Below are 18,159 nucleotides of genomic sequence, written 5' to 3' on the forward strand. Positions count from 1 at the left end.
CCATCAAGCCTGCTCTGTCATTCAACATGATCATGACTGATCCTCTATGTCAACACCATACTCCAGCACACTTGTCTTGATGCCTTCGGAGTCCAGAAATCTATTTCCTTCTTAAGACTATTCAGTGATCTGGCCTCCATAGCATTCTCTGGGAGAGAATTCCATAGGGTCACCACCCTAGAGAAGAAACTTTTCCTCATCTCAGTCTTAAATTGCCTATCACATACCTTGAGACCGTGATTCCTTTTTCTACACCCCACAGCCAGAGGAAACAACATCCCTGCATCCAGTCTGTCCAACCTTGTCAGAATTTTACATGTTTCAATGATACTTCCTCTTCTTCTGCTAAATTCTTGTGAATACAGACCTAGCTGACCCAATCTTTCCTTATGTCACAGTCCTGCTGTCTCAGGAATCAGTCTAATAAAAATTCACTGCTGGTAGAGTGGGAGACATATTCTTCTTAGGTCGTCCCTTAGGGTCGAGGATGACTTGCTTCCACACTAAAGATAGCTCTAAGGTGAAAGATGAGTCCAATCTGTGAACTACAGTCTCTGTTATGGGTGGGGCAGATGGCGATTGGAGGAGCAGGTGGGTGAAGTGTCCAGGTTGCCATGTGTTCATTTCATTGTCAATGCTTGGCTTCAGCTTGGTCTCTGAAACCTGAGGTGTTCAACTCCTTCCCAGATGTTTTTACTCTACTTCGGGTGGTCTTGGGCCGGGGATTGCCAGGTGTCAGTGGGAGTCTAGCATCTTTTCAAGGAGCTTTGCGGGTGTTTGTGAAGCATTTCTTCTGCTCTCCTGGTGCTTGTTCATTGTGTCACAACTCTAAGTAAAGTCTCGTGACAGGCATGGGATGATGTGGCTCACCCTGCAGTGCTGTTTGAACATTGTCAGTACCTCGATTCTGGAGGCATTGGCCTGCATGATAATACTGATGTTGATGTGCCAATCCTGCCAATGGATTTGCATTATAACACCATAAAATGATGTGACATAGAAACATAAGTAGGTCGATCGACCCATCAGGTCTGCTTCTCCATTCAGTGAGATAATAACTGATCTGGTAATCCTCAACTCTACTTTCCCACCTTATTCCCATAATTCTTGATTCCCTTACTGATTAAAAATCTGTTATGTCAGCCTTGAACATCCTTAATGTCCCAACCTCAACGGTCCTCTGCAGGAAAGAATTCCACAGGTTCACTGCCCTCTGAGAGAAGAAATTCCTTCTTAAATAGAATCATCGAGGTTTACAGCATGGAAACAGGCCCTTGGGCCCAACTTGTCTATGCCACTCTTCTTTAAAAAAAACCCTAACCTCGTCCCAATTGCCTGCATTTGGCCCATATCCCTCAATACCCATCTTACCCATGTAACTGTCTAAGTGCTTTTTAAAAGAAAAAATTGTACCCGCTTCTACTACTACCTCTGGCAGCTTGTTCCAGACACTCACCACTCTCTGCGTGACAGAATTGCCCCTCTGGACAGTTTTGTATCTCTCCCCTCTCACCTTAAATGGGCGACTGCTTTCTCTGAGATTATGCCCTCTCACCCGAGACTCTCGCACAAGAGGAAACATCCTCTCAGCATCTACCCTGGCAAGCTCCCTGAGAATCGAATGTGTCTCAATAAGGTTGACTCTCATTCTTCTAAATTTCAGTGAGTACAGACCCAACATACTTCTGGAGGCAACACTGGTGGCACAGCAGAGTTTTGCTGTACATAGTTCATGTCTTTGAGCCATATAGGATGGCGAGTGTCACTATGACTCAGCAGTGCATAAGCTTGGTGCTGGGTCTGAGGTCCTGGCCTTCAAACATTCTCTTTCTCAGGTGACCAAATGCTGCATTAGCACACTGAAGGGGCTGTTGAACCTTATTATCGATGTCTGCCCTTGTTGACAGTGGATTCCTAAGCTATTGAAAATGGTTCACGTTACCCAAGGCCTCGTTGTGGATTTTAGGTAGATATAAGGTAAATTCTAAAATTCTTTGCTTGATATGTGATGCAATTGCTACTGCTTAATACACCACCAAAGAAATCTTGGACTCACCATTCATCAGAAACCTGGCTGGACCAGCTAATGAATACTATACTACAAGCACAAGTTAGAAGATAGGTATTTTGTAACAAGTGACTCACTTCCTGGTTCCCTAAAATCTTTCCATCATCTGCAAGGTACCAATCAGCAGTCCAAACAACATTCAAGAAGCTCAGCACCATCCTGGACAAGGCAGCCCATTTAATCAACACTCCATCTGAGCATTGGTGCAAAGAAGCAGCAGTGTGTGCTAACTACAAGATGCACTGCATCAATTCACCCAAGCCTCTTTGACAGCAACTTTCAAACCCATGGCCTGTAGCTTCTGTGAGGGCAAAGGCAGCAAGCACATTGGAAATCACCACTTGCATATTCCCCTCCAAGTCACACACGCCCTAACCAGGAAATATCTTGCCATTCTTTTATTGTCACCTGGTCAAAATTCTGGAACTTCCTCCTTAGTGGCACAGTGGAGTAACTTTGTAACAAAAACTGCAGTGGTTCAAGAAGATGGCTCACTAGGATCTCCTCAAGCACAGTACGGGGTGCAAACTTAATGTGGCTCTGCCAGTGATGTCCAAATCAGATGAGAAGTCAAAAGACAGATTCATGCAATTTGTGCTCCTAATTTACCATGTAGAACTGGCAACATTTTAATAACTTAGTTATATGTCCACTCCAATGCCAACCTATAAATCCCAAGATATACTGCCCAGCATAGTACACAGTACGACAGATGAGGTCTGACTATATTGAATTTAAGCATAGTTTCTCCCATGTGCATTGTAACTAACCTATCTACTTTCACAAAAGCAAAATGCTTTGAATGCTGAAAAATTAAAATTAAATCAGAAAATGTGAGATGTACTTAACAGGTCAGGCAGCATTGGTGGGGAGCAACTTAACATTTCAGATCAATGATCTGATTTGTTAATTTTGTTGAAACAAATTAATTAAGTCTGGCTCCTGGGAAAAGATAGGATTCAAACGTCAAATATTTTACTTGAGACATGGTCAAGCAATTAACAATATTTACAGCCACTGATTCCATTCCCCCAATAATGCCAGAGAGGATAAGTGTATGACTTGATGTTAGGTTGGCTCAAGCAGATTAATAAACTTAGATGTTGACAATAAAAATCATAAATTCTTGCTGGAAATTAAAATAAAATCAAATAGAAACTGCTGCAAGTGCAGAATAGAGATGTTCACTTTCTAGATAGATCTCTCCATTTGGACTCTTCAGCATTAATGGTAATTCAAAGATTCATGACTGAAAAAGTGAGATGCTGTTTTGGTTTTGTAATCTGGAAGAATGAAATCGAAGTGGCTGAAGAATCTCTCTCCCTCATCACAAACTATGTTGTGACATTGTAATAGACATGTAAATTGTTGCACATAATATGAAAATGGTGTTTAGTTGTTTAGAATGTATTCTTGTTTATTTTTCCCAATAAACTACATTGAGATACCATTGTTGCCTTTCATTTTGGATGTATCCCTGATTTTTGAAAGTCTATTTTCCACCTTTCTGCACATTTCAACCTATTTGCAATGTTGTTCATTTTAATTATTTCTTTACAAAATTTTATGTTCCTGTCATGGAGTTTCATGTAACGCACGTTTGCTGAAGTCACTAGCATTGACAGAATGTATTTTCCATATGTGCATGATACCACTGACCTCCATATCCAACTTCCCAAAATGTTTGTCCTGATACATGTAATGCCATCTCAAGATCACATATTTATAAAGGTTTTGCAATGGTCTGAAGCACTCATTGGTATGTTTAGTAATATTTTCTTTGTTCATAAAAGCTGGGTGGCATTGATGAAGCCAGCATTTATTGCCTATCCCTAATTGCCCTTGATGAGGTGGAGATGTGTTACCTTTTTGAACTGCTGGAGTACCTGTGGTGTAAGTACAGCCACAGTGCTGTTAAAGAGGAAGTATCAGGATTTTAACCAAGCTACCATCAAGAAGCCATGATATATTTCCACACCAGGGGTGTTGTGTGACATGGAGGGCAACTTTCTGATGGTGATATTCCATTATATCTGTTACCCATGTCCTTCTAGATGGTAGAGGTTGCAGGTTCGGAATTGGAAAACTCACTAAGATATTAAAAATGTTTGTTGTTTTTTCACTCTGAATATTATTAGTAGATTTTACTTAATTATTTCTTGACTTCTGCTTATTTTTCTCCCATCCTGGCATCCCATGGCATCACCTCGTTCTTCTCCATTTTACAAAACATGGTTTTGATGAAGATTTATATTTCAAAAAGTGCAGCAGAATACAGACACATTCCTTTGCATTATTATAGCCAAAGATTAATCTGTAAAAGACCTAATAATGGTGCTAATGGACTCAATGCAGAGTAGCAAAACAACAAAGCCACCAAGACAATTGAATCTAAATCCAGGGACGTTGTACTGTAGTCACATCACTCTTTAAAACTGCAATCAGTTCTGAGACATTTAAGCATTGGAGGTATGAAATGAGTCAAGAGACTGATCCTCTATGTTAAATGCCTGATTTAAGAAATGGCTGTAGAAACATGGGATTTTCAGCTCAGAAATATATCGAGGTCTTGCTACATAAGATAGTTCTGGATAGAGGGATGGAGGGAACAGGTTCATATTAAAGGAGGGTGATGTAGGGAGGGCTACATTATGCTAATAGGAGACAAATAGTCATGGTTTGAGAACATTAACACAATATCGACTTAAGAGTGAATGATGTTAGACTATAGAGAATGCTGACAAGAGCTGTCATTACAAAAGACAGTTCTAACTGAATAACAAGTATTTCTCATTAAAAACATGTATTTTGAATTTATAAAATGGATGAAGTTTGCTTTTAGAATACATTTTGTAAAACTTCAGCCAACAGCAAAATACAGCAGGGCTTGATGGAATGAGGTAGTAGACAGGGCCTGCATTCCGTAGGACAATGGATTATCAGCAGTTGTCAGGAATAAAGTAGCTACCAATACCAGTTTGATGAATACAGATGTACAGCTCAAAACTGATAACACAGGTTCGTGGTCGACATAAGGACTTGCTCTGGGTCAGACAAGTGTCACGTAGTTTGAGTTTGTGAGAATAATTCCCCCATTTCACTGTCCAGCATCCTGTGTGGCTGGGCAACCAAGGGAGGTAACATCTGAGATTGAGAACAAATAAGATCCCATGAGGTCAGGATGTAAATTGTTATTGGCTGGAGTTGGTGACAGAGATGATTGTTGACTTATTTGTATTATAGTTTACCGGATAATGCCTCCTGGAAAAGTGGGAAATATGATTTGGAAAATGTATAATTGCCCTCGCAGAGGCATTGTTTTTCAGAGTGATATTGGGCTGCCCGCATTCTCTACTTGGAATGCTGGACTTCTTGATATCATTCTCCTATTCGAGCATTTGGTTAATAAAATCATGTCTTAAAATCAGTACACTGAGACTCATGAGTCTCTGTATTTAGCTTAGGTTTAGCAATACATAGCCTCAAAGAAAACCCCTCTAACAGAGGATAATGTAGAATTGATATCAGGAAAATCCATTCATCAGGAGAGATGAAGATGCAGAATATAATTCTGGATGGAAACAAAACTTCTGAAATCATTTATCAAGTACCTGCCTGTTACAATGAGGAATGATCAGGTTTTTGACAGAATACTGGGGCCTCAACTTTGGACAATTTATTTCAGTGACGTAGATGAGGGTAGAAAGCGTGGTAGCTAAATTTGCACATGATACAAAGACGGGGGGAAATATGGTGTGAAGCGAACATGTGGAGGTTCCTTGTAAGACTTAATGCTTACGAGGAATTTGCATGTGGTTGCGGTGAGAGAGATTTGGTTGAAAGAGGGACAGGACTGGCAGCTGAATATTCTGGGGCACAAGTGTTTTAGGCGAGAGAGAGGAGGGGCCAAAAGAGGTGGGGGAGTAGCAGTATTAGTTAGAGAGCATATTACAGCGGTGCAGAGGGAGGACAATTCAGAGGGGTCGTGTAAGGAGTCACTGTGGGTGGAGCTCAGAAACAGGAAGGGCGCAGTCACTATGTTGGGGGTATACTACAGGCCCCCCAACAGCCCAAGGGAAGTGGAAGAATGGATATGTCAGGAGATAATGGATAGCTGCAGGAAAAATGGGGTTGTTGTAGTGGGAGACTTCAATTTCCCTGGTATAGACTGGAAATCGCGCAGGGTTGGGAGTCTGAATGGGGAGGCATTTGTAAAATGCGTACAGGAAGGTTCTTTGGAACAATATGTAGATAGCCCGACGAGAGAGGGGGCTATACTGGACCTGGTACTGGGGAATGAGCCCGGTCAGGTCTTCAAAGTTTCGGTAGGGGAACATGTGACCACAATTCTTTTAGCTTTAGGATAGTGATGGAAAAGGATGAGTGGTGTCCCAAGGGTAAGGTGTTGGATTGGGGGAAGGCTAATTTTAGTGGGATTAGGCAGAAATTGGCAGCTGTTGATTGGGAGAGGCTGTTTGAGGGTAAATCCACATCTGGCATGTGGGAGTCTTTTAAGGAACAGTTGTTAGGGCTGCAGGATAGGCATGTGCCTGTAAAAAAGAAGGATAGGAAGGGTAGGATTCGAGAACCGTGGATAACCAGGGAAATTGAGGGATTGGTCAAAAAGAAAAGAATGGCGTACGTTAGGTCCAGGCAGCTAACAATGGAGGGAGCTGTGGAGGAATACAAAGAAAGTAGGAAAGAACTCAAACGAGGAATTAGAAGGGCAAAAAGGGGTCACGAAATGTCCTTGGCAGACAGGATTAAGGAGAATCCCAAGGCATTTTATTCATACGTTAGGAACAAAAGGGTTGTCAGGGAAAAAATCGGACCTCTCAGGGACAAAAGTGGGGAATTATGCTTAGAGGCCAAAGAAGTAGGGGAGATCCTAAATGAATACTTTGCGTCGGTATTCACAATGGAGAGGGATGTGTTGACTGGGAGTGTCTCACAGGGGAGTGTTGACCCGTTGGAGAAAATCTCCATTACAAGGGAGGAAGTGTTAGGTTTTTTAGGGAATATAAAGACTGACAAATCCCCAGGGCCTGATGGAATCTATCCCAGGCTGCTCAGGGAGATGAGAGATGAAATCACTGGGCCTCTGACGCAAATCTTTGTCTCGTCACTGGACACAGGTGAGGTCCCAGAAGATTGGAGGATAGCTAATGTGGTCCCGTTATTTAAGAAGGGTAGGAAGGATAACCCAGGAAATTATAGGCCGGTGAACTTGACGTCCGTGGTAGGGAAGTTGTTGGAGAGGATTCTTAGAGATAGGACGTATGCGCATTTAGAAAGGAATAAACTCATTAACGATTGTCAGCATGGTTTTGTGAGAGGGAGGTCCTGCCTCACTAACCTGGTGGAGTTTTTTGAGGAAGTGACGAGAATGGTTGATGAGGGAAGCGCCGTGGATGTTGTCTATATGGACTTTAGTAAAGCGTTTGACAAAGTCCCTCATGATAGGTTGGTGCAAAAGGTTGGATCTCATGGGATAAAGGGGGAGGTGGCTAGATGGGTGGAGAACTGGCTTGGTCACAGAAGACAGAGGGTGGTAGTGGAAGGGTCTTTTTCCGGCTGGATTCCTGTGACTAGTGGTGTTCCGCAGGGCTCTGTATTGGGACCTCTGCTGTTTGTGATTTATATAAACGATCTGGAAGAAGGTGTAACTGGGGTGATCAGTAAGTTTGCATACGACACGAAAATGGCTGGACTTGCAGATAGTGAAGAACATTGTCAGAAGCTACAGAAGGATATAGATAGGCTGGAAATTTGGGCAAAGAAATGGCAGATGGAGTTCAATCCAGATCAATGTGAAGTGATGCATTTTGGTAGAACTAACGAAGGGGGGAGCTATACGATAAATGGCAGAACCATAAAGGGTGTAGATACGCAGAGGGACCTGGGTGTGCAAGTCCACAGATCCTTGAAGGTGACGTCACAGGTGGAGAAGGTAGTGAATAAGGCATATGGCATGCTTGCCTTTATAGGACGGGGCATAGAGTATAAAAGTTGGGGTCTGATGTTGCAGTTGTATAGAACGTTGGTTTGGCCGCATTTGGATACTGCGCCCAGTTCTGGTCACCACACTACCAGAAGGACGTGGAGGCTTTAGAGAGAGTGCAGAGGAGGTTTACCAGGATGTTGCCTGGTATGGAAGAGCTTAGTTATGAGGAGAGATTGGGTAAACTGGGGTTGTTCTCACTGGAAAGATGGAGGATGAGGGCTGACCTAATAGAGGTGCATAAAATTATGAAAGTCATAGATAGGGTGAACGGTGGGAAGCTTTTTCCCAGATTGGTGGTGATGTTCACGAGGGGTCATAGGTTCAAGGTGAGGTGGGGGGGAGATTTAACATGGATATCAGAAGGACGTATTTTGCACAGAGGGTGGTGGGGGCCTGGAATGCGCTGCTGAGCAAGGTGGTTGAGGCGGACACACTGGGAACGTTTAAGACTTATCTAGATAGCCACATGAATGGAGTGGGAATGGAGGGATACAAAAGAATGGTCTAGTTTGGACCAGGGAGCGGCGTGGGCTTGGAGGGCCGAAGGGCCTGTTCCTGTGCTGTATTGTTCTTTGTTCTTTGTTCAGATGGATATAGATAGATTGAATGAGTGGGCTAAAATCTGATAGATGGAGTGGAATGTGGGAAAATGTGAAGTTGTTCACTTAGGCAGGAAGAGAATAATAGCACCACTAAGAGTACTACTTAAATGAGGAACAGCTGCAAAATTCTGAGGTACAGAAACTTCGAGGTGTTCGGGTTCATGAGTCACTATAGGTTAGTATGTAGGGGCAGCAAGTAATTAAGAAGGCTAATAGAATGTTATCCATTATTACAAAGAAATTGAACATAAAACTAAAAATGTTATACAGGATACTGATTTGACGACATCTTGAATATTAGGTTCAGTTTTGGTCTCCTTATTTCAGGAAGAATGTAAATGCATTGAAGGCAATTCAGAGGAGGTTTCCTAGATTGATATCTATCATGAATAGGATGTGTCAAGAGGAAAGGTTAGGCAGATTGGGCTTGGAACTTAGAAGAGTGAGGGGTGACTTGAATTATATAAGCTTGTGGACAGTCTTGGTGTCAGTAAAAGTGGCTATGGCCACAAACCTGCAGATTTACAAACTCCACTTGTGACACCACCGTTGCCAGGTCCTGACCCAATCTGCCTCAGTGATTAACCTTCTTGTGTGATTTTCAGGGAGGCAGCCAATTAACAGACAGGACCTTTTTGTGCAAATGGGAATAATGGGTGGCACACAAATGCAGGAGTACCAAGAGAGGGCCTGACAGCAGGACTAGCTGCTGGGAGATGAGCACAGTTTAGATGGAAATATAGTTAACCACCACAACCATTATGTGCCTGATGGGAACCATGGAGAGATTTATTGATTTTCTTATTCATGTTTTGATTTAATGTTTTCAGCTTTATTTGTGATTTACTTTTTGGTTCAGCAAGACCATATGAAATCGTAACAGGAGTAGGCCACATTTGACCTCTCAAGCCTGTGCCACCATTCAATAGGATCATGGCTGATCTGATATTCTTCATGTCCACCACGTTCTTGTCCTTTCCCCATAACCCTTGATTCCCTTGCAGCTCAAATATAGCTCTGTCTCAGCTTTAAATATACATAAAATGGGATTTTCCGACCGTGGTCAGAAAATCCCACCCAAGCTCAGTGGACGTTAGCATGGTCTGTGTCCCACCTGCTATGATTCCCAAGGTGGGCAGGATGGGAAAATCCTACCCAAGGTCTCCGCCCCCAAGCACTCTGTGGCAAGGAGTTCCAAAAACTCACAATGCTCTGAGAGAAGAAATTCCTCCTCTTCTGAGTCTTAAATTGGCACCCCTTAATCCCCCCTTTCGCTGAGTCCCTCTGGTCTTAGACTCTCTCATGAGGGAAACATCCTCTCACATTTACCCTGAAAAGCCCTTTAAGCATCCAATATGTTTCAATGAGATTACCTCTCATTGTTCTAAATTCCAATGGGTAGAGTCCCAACCTGTTTAAACTTTCCTCATAAGATAATCCCTCCATACAGTTTTGTGCCCGTTTAATTCGTCCCTCAGTTTGTTTGATTTGTTTAATTGGTCGATTGATTTACCACAAAATAAATTTACTGCTGACAAAAGGGTAGTCATTGCTGCTGGGAACTTCCATTCATGAAAAGCCACAGAGATGGAAGCAGATTGGAGAAAGAAAAACATGTTTTGGCAAATACCGCAACTGCATCGAGTTTATTTGGCATCAAAAAGGGATTGCACCATTTCCTCACTCTGACTAATATCAATGAGTAAAACAATCTAGGTGAGACAGTGGCCTAGAGGTAATATCAGATATCCAAAACCCTGGGAGTATGGGGAAGATGCTGCATCGGCGAGTTGGTGCAGACTTGAAGGGCCGAACAACCTCCTTCTGCACTGTAGGGATTCTTTAGGATCAGCATGATAAACAATATCAGCAACTCTAATCATGGTATGTGATCGCAAAACACATGAGCACATGGTGGCACAATGGTTAGCACTGCTGCCTCACATTGCCAGTGATGTGGGTTCAATTCCAGCTTGGGTCACTGTCTACGAAGTGTGCACATTCATAAGAACATAAGAACATAAGAAATAGGAGCAGGAGTAGGCCATCTAGCCCCTCGAGCCTGCCCCGCCATTCAATAAGATCATGGCTGATCTGAAGTGAATCAGTTCCACTTACCTGCCTGCTCCCCATAACCCTTAATTCCCCTACCGATCAGAAATCCATCTATCCGTGACTTAAACATATTCAACGAGGTAGCCTCCACCACTTCAGTGGGCCGAGATTTCCAGAGATTCACCACCCTCTGAGAGAAGAAGTTCCTCCTCAACTCTGTCCTAAACTGACCCCCCTTTATATTGAGGCTGTGCCCTCTAGTTCTGGTTTCCTTTCTAAGTGGAAAGAATCTCTCCACTTCTACCCTATCCAGCCCCTTCATTATCTTATATGCCTCTATAAGATCACCCCTCAGCCTTCTAAACTCCAACGAGTACAAACCTAATCTGCTCAATCTCTCCTCGTAATCTACACCCTCATCTCCGGTATCAACCTGGTGAACCTTCTCTGCACTCCCTCCAAGGCCAATATATCCTTTCGCAAGTAAGGGGACCAAACTGCACACAGTATTCCAGCTGCGACCTCACCAATGCCTTGTACAGATGCAGCAAGACTTCTCTGCTTTTATATTCTATCCCCCTCGCGATAAATGCCAACATCCCATTTGCCTTCTTGATCACCTGTTGTACTTGCAGACTGAGTTTTTGCGACTCATGCACAAAGACCCCCAGGTCCCTTTGCACAGTAGCATGTTGTAATTTTTCCCATTTAAATAATATTCCAACTTGCTATTATTTCTTCCAAAGTGAATAACCTCGCATTTGCCAACGTTATACGCCATCTGCCAGATCCTCCCCATGTCTGCCAGATTCTCTCCATGTCTGCATGGGTATCTTCTGGGTACTTTGGTTTCCTCCAAAACGACGTGCCGGTTAGGTGCATTGGACAAGCTAAATTCTCACTCAGTGTACCTGAACAGGCGCCGGAGTGTGGCGACGGGGATTTTCACAGTAATTTCATTGCAATGTTAATGTAAGCCTACTTGTGACACTAATAAATAAACTTTAAAAAACTGAAATAAAACCTACTGAACCTCGTGTTAAATTTGGAATTTCTCTTACTTGGCTGTTCACCTAAGCTGCACAGCGGTTTTATATTTTAATTTTTGGATCGCATGGTGCTAGTCTCTTTAAGGGCAGCGGGAGCATCCAAAATAACCTAGGAAGGTTAGGGTAATTTAGCCGTTTCTGCCAGGTGTCCCAAAACATGAAGACCATGGACACAGTCTACTTCTTTACGAGATTGGATGCTTGGTAAGAGGGGATTCACGGTTGAGCAGTATGCTAACACTATTCGACCATGAAAAATTGATAATGGAATGAGTTACCACTGTCCATGTGGAGTCCAGTAATTTTCTCACATTCAAGAGAAGAGTCGGTGAGAAAATTAGGAGGAAAAATAATAATTGATTAACAAAATTAATTATCACTCTTTAATGTTTGGCTGCCGTGCTTCACTGATGTAAATTTGTATTTTCCGCTACGTACATGTGGTGGATAAAACATTGAGGAAACCACCGAGTAGTAAAATGAATATGGCGACCCGAGGTCTTAGAGTTAACGGAACTCACCTCAGTGGCTAACATTGTCATGTTGTCCATTTCTTTGACATTCCAGTCTGAATAATATCTATCAGCAGCATCAGATTGGCATCTGGTGGATGCTGCATTTAGGGGTGACAGAAACTTGGAATCTTTAATCGATTCTGGAGCAGGCCGGAGCGTGTAACAGTACGTTTCAGTGAGAGAACCAGATCCACGCACTTCAATGACATTTTTAATTAGACTGGAGTCTGGCACTGTGTGGAAATTTAAATTGGAATTTCGATATATCGTTTCTGAATCGCTATGTTCCAAACACAAACACCAGTCCTCGTCATTACTTGCACTGCGACAGACCGTGATAACAAGCGCAATCAGGGCAATCATTAGTGTGAGTGTGATTGCCCCTAAGGATATAATTATATAAAACGCTGTATTGGAGGGATACTCAGGGACCCGAGGCATGAATGTAACGGCATGAATGACATCTTCAGCACTGTCTACTATTGAGAGTGTGATGGTAATCGTCGAAGATAAAGATGGGTGCCCATTATCTTTTACCAAAATAACCAGCATCTGCACTGCAACATCCATGTCATCAATCTGCCGAGTCGTCCTTACTTCCCCCGAGTTAATTCTCATGGCGAAAAGATTCTGATCGGTAGCTCGGAGAAGCTGATAAAACAATCGTGCGTTCTGCCCAGAATCGGCATCAACAGCAATAACCTTGACCACTAAATAATCTGGATCTGCTATTCGAGGAATGGTTACTTCGGACCCATTCCTTGTTAGCGGAAAGACGATGACAGGTGCATTGTCATTTTGATCCAGGATGACCACATGCACTGTATAATTAGTACTGAGTGGAGGCAATCCGGAATCCTGCGCTTGCACATTAATCTGGAAATTCTTCAGCTGCTCATAATCAAAGGAGCGCTGAGAGAAGATGATCCCGTTCTCTGAATTGATGGAGACATAGGATGAGATGGGCACACCTTGAACCAGGCTGTCCAGAACGGAATAGGAAAGGTGGGAGTTTGGACCCAAGTCAGGGTCAAAAGCAGAAACCGAGCAAATGGAAGCCCCAAAAGCGTTATTTTCCATCACGTACGCAGTGTGAAACGTATCCGCAAAGCGCGGAGGGTTGTCGTTTATGTCTGACACCTGCACTTGAATAGTTTTATTGGTGGAAAGAGGAGGAAATCCTGAGTCACGACAAGAGATCCCAATTTGGTATTCAGACGTAGTTTCCCTGTCCAGTGCGTGCTTGACAACTAAGGTGTACGTATTCTTAAAAGTCGACCTCAGTGCGAACGGTAGATTGGGATGAATCAGGCAGGTAGTTACTCCATTATCTTCAGAGTCCTGGTCGGTTACGCTGATCAGCGCTATCACAGTTCCAGACTGTACATCCTCACGGACGGAATTAGATACTGACATCAGAGTCATATCGGGGGCATTATCATTGACATCCTTGATGTCTATGTGAACAGTGCAATGCACCGGGAGTGCAAATGGACCTTTGTCTTTGGCTTCCGCTATAATTTCGAAAGTGTTGGCTTCTTCAAAGTCTATAATCCCTTTTACTATAATTTCACCTGTTTGGGAGTCCATACTGAAGAGTTCGCGGACCTGACTTGGAGTAAGGTCGCTGAGAGAGTACACGATCTCTGCATTTGTGCTTTCGTCCAGATCGGTGGCATTCAGTTTGATAACTGCAGTACCGAGCGGTACATTTTCCATTAAACTGGTTTTATACAACATCTGGTCAAACGCAGGCGAGTTGTCATTGACATCGAGGACAGTGACGATAACTTGGGCGGTGCCTGTTCGCTCTGGGATACCCCCGTCAACAGCAGTCAGAAGCAAATGATGAATCGCCTGCTGTTCCCTGTCCAGGTATCTCTCCAGGAGCAGGTGGACAAATTTGCTATCGTCCCCGCTATTCTGCACTTCTAAAACAAAGTGTTCATTTGGACTGAGATGGTAAATGCGGACAGAATTGATGCCCAGGTCCGGGTCATGGGCACTCTGAAGAAGGAATCGAGTTCTCGGTGGGGCTGATTCCAGGACCTCCAAACGGATCTCAGCATTCGAAAAAGTGGGGGAATTGTCATTTATATCTCGAATCTCCACTTCAATGCGGTAGAGTTCCAATGGATTTTCTACAACAACCTCCAGATTCATAAAACAATTAGGACTCTGCCTACACACGTACTCCCTGTCTATCACTTCATTCACAAACAGCACGCCATTCTCTAAATTAATCTCGAAATACCGTTTCCTTACTGCAGACATTATGCGGAGCCTGCGACTAGACAGCTCTCTCACATCCAGTCCAAGATCTTGAGCAATGTTCCCAACGAAGGCACCATGCTTCAATTCTTCATGAATTGCATAGCGAATTTGACCATAAACGATATTCCAGACACAAAGCAGGAAAACCGTAAACAATGCTTGCATTCTTTGTCCGAATTCGCCCTTGCATTCGCAATGATGCAAAATTATTTACTCTCCACCCAAAAAAATCAGTTGCAGATATCCAGTATAAACCAAGCAAAACGCTGACCAATATTTCATCTGTACAGAAGAATAAAAGTACAAGAAATGACCGTTCCGATGTACGATTACAAACAGTGAGAGTCTGTTTTCCTCTCTGTTTCTGCATTATGCGTATTATTGGGGGAGGGGGGATAGATCGCTGGCAGCATTTTAGCGCCTCATTGGTAGACAGCGACACAGAGAGTCTTTGCCAATAATTACACTGAACGCTTATTAAAGATGGACGTATGCAAAGTGTGAAAGTTACGCGTATTCTAGTGTATTCACTGACCAACGAAAGTGAGTAACTTATCGACTGTCCCGTTGCCTCCAACTCAACTCTTAGAACAGGATCATTGCGTCAAAAGTCAAGAACATTAAGTTCTGGGAAGTAAAGTTAGTTTTTAAAGAGTATTGAAGGCATTCTGCATTTTCCTGCTTTTTTGGCGCTGAACTTCCCACGTCGGCTCATCACACAAGTTAGACACGAAAATTGCACTATCTCGAACTGAGGAAAGGGCGGAGTTTCCAGTCTAACCTGATCATAAAGAGCCCAACGAGAAACTTGGCGTAAATTACATAAATAATCAAGGTGCACGGGAAGAGCTGAACACACACTATATCTTAATCAGTTCGTTTCAGTCATTCAACAACAATTCGGGTACCTTATGGTGCATAGAGTGCAGTCCACACAAGATGCATGCAGGTTCGCAGGGTAGAAATTGCAAAGGTTCTGCTCACAATCTTCCAGTCCTTATTAGAAACTGGGGTACTGCCAGAGGACTGGAGCATTTAAACGTATATATATTTATTTTTCATTAAGGGGGGACGGATAAATCTAGCAATTGCAGGGCAGGCAGTTTTACACAAGTGGCGAAGAAAGAATCAATTGGGAGAAACTTCAGCCGCTCGGAGGACTAACAAAGGAGATCCAGTTTCGCTTGGTTCAGGGCAAATCCTGATGAGGCTGAAGGAGAAGTCCTGCCGGGTTTTAAACTGTCTTTTCATCCTTCCGTACTCACCTGCAAGTCATCCTCTGCATTCAGGTGCCGCTCCAAGACTTGAACAGAATGATCAAGGGTGACACACAAGTGCATTGCTAAAGCCTTTCAGATGGGATGTTAAACCGAGACCCTGTCTGCACTTTTAAAAGATCCCGTGGCACTATTTCGAAGACGAGTGTGGAATTAACATTAGTGGCCTGGAAATCATTGCTTGAAACTCACCTCCTAATTCCTCAAAGCCTTTCCACCATTTGCAAAGCACCAGTCAGGCATATGATGGAGTGCTCTCTCCGTACCTTGAAAAATACAGCTGCGACGCACTCAAAAATCTTGACACCGTTCAAATGCAGCCCGCTTATTGAAACTACATTCACTCTCCCCACCACTGACGTTGTTCACTAACGTCACTATCGGAAGGAAATCTACTGTCCTTATCTGGTCTAGCCTCCATGTAACTCCAGAGCCACAGAAATGTGGTTGACTCTCAACTGCTGTTCAATGGCAACCAGGGATGGGCAATAAATGCTGGAAAGAGTGCGACACCCATATCCCACGAATGAATAAAAAAATGTACAGTAGCAGCAATGTGTACCACCCACAAGATATATTGCAGCAACTCAGCAACAGCATCTTCCAAACATGAGACCTCTATCATTTAGGACAAAAGCAGCAGATGCACGGGAACACCACGACCTGCAAGTTGCCCTCCTCCTTAGTTGTCATCCTAACTTGGAACCATATCACTGTTGCTTCGCTGTCGCTGTGTCAAAATCCTTGTACTCTCTTGCTAATACTTCTGTGGGGTAGCTACAACACATGGATTGCAACAGCTTAAAATGCAGTGCATCATTACTTTCTCAAGGGGAATTAATGATGCACAATAAATGTCAGCCGAGCCAGTGATGCCCACATCCCGAGAAAGAATCAATACATTTACCTCATCATAAGATAAAACTGATGACCCGGTCACTATTACTTTACTCCGTCCAATGCAGCCTTCATGTCATTTGCTATCACTCTTGTCTCACCCTTACAACATTTAAGAAGCATTTAGATGAGCACTTGAAATGCCATTGCAAACAAGGCTATGGACCATGTACTGGAAAATGGGATTAGAATGGATAGGTTTTTGATGGCTGGCATAGACACGATGGGCCGAAAAACCTCTGTGCTGAAAAACTCTGTGACTCCATGAGGAGATTTTTCACCAGTAAATTTTAAGTCATTCCAGTCTCATTGTTTGGTGCATTGTTCGAGAAACTGATTTAATTTATTTTCTCTGCTTCTTTGTTCTGAGATTACTTTTATTTATGTTTCAGGATTGTGGAATATGCAGCAAATGGTAACCAGCTGCAAAACCTGCTTTGGACAAACTGAAGATCCATCCCAAGCCAGCGCACCATTATGTCAATTCTCCAATGCTTTGCTTTACTTTGTTCTCTTTTTTCATTTTTGGGATAAGAATGTTGCTGACAAAGCCAGTTTTTGCTGCTTATCCCTAATTGTCATCAAAATCAACATTTTGGAGGGCAATTAAGAGCCCACCAAATTGCTGTGTGTCTGGAATCACATGTAGGCCATACTGGGTAAGGATGGGAGATTCCTCTGCCTAAAAGTGATCCATGAGGTGGAGGTGTGAGTCTCACCTCAGGAAGAAGCAATGGTCTGAAAGCTTGTCATTCCAAATAAACCTGTTGGACTTTAACCTGGTGTTGTGGAACTCCTAAATGTAAACCAAATGGAGTTTTATTTTATGTTATTTATCTTATTTATTTGTGTCACAAGTTAGCTTACATTAAAACTGAAGTGAAGTTACTGTGGAAATCCCATAGTCGCTATACTCCGGCGCCTTTTAGGGTACACTGAGGGAGAATTTAGCATGGCCAATGCACCGAATCAGTACGTCTTTCAGACTGTGGGAGGAAACTGGAGCACCCAGAGGAAAGCCGTGTGGACACGGGGAGAACGTGTAGACTCTGCACAGACAGTGACCCAAGCCAGGAATTGAACCCACGTCCCTAGTGCTGTAAGGCAGCAGTGCGAACCACTTTTATAGCCCATAGTCGAGACTAGCTTCATAGATTTATTAGTTCGTTCAAATTCCATCAGAACATAAACTTGGGCCTCGGGGTTACTAGCTCCATGACATTACCAGTGCGCCATTATCACCCCTTTGCATTTTTGTTGCATGGTTCTCTTTTATCACTACTCCATATCTGCACCAAGGTTCTTGACAGATGACATTAACCTCCCCACAAACAGATATTGTGAATGCATGGTATAATCAGAGTATTCAGAACTGGTAAGTTTCAGGAGTCCTGCCAGAAAACCTGTCTCAGAGCTTC

The 18,159-nt window shown here is 43.1% G+C and overlaps 1 protein-coding gene and 1 pseudogene across 1 annotated transcript in view; both read right to left on the minus strand.

The window, feature by feature from the left end:
* LOC144505567 (protocadherin alpha-C2 pseudogene) overlaps nt 1–14,747 on the minus strand; it is a 30,702-nt pseudogene extending 15,955 nt beyond the window's left edge.
* The window catches only part of LOC144505631 (protocadherin gamma-A6-like), a 260,158-nt gene that overhangs the window by 198,388 nt on the left and 43,611 nt on the right, over nt 1–18,159 (minus strand). The gene's annotated exons all lie outside the window — the stretch shown is intronic.

This window comes from Mustelus asterias, chromosome 16 (genome assembly GCF_964213995.1).
Source record: "Mustelus asterias chromosome 16, sMusAst1.hap1.1, whole genome shotgun sequence".
Lineage (NCBI taxonomy): Eukaryota > Metazoa > Chordata > Chondrichthyes > Carcharhiniformes > Triakidae > Mustelus > Mustelus asterias.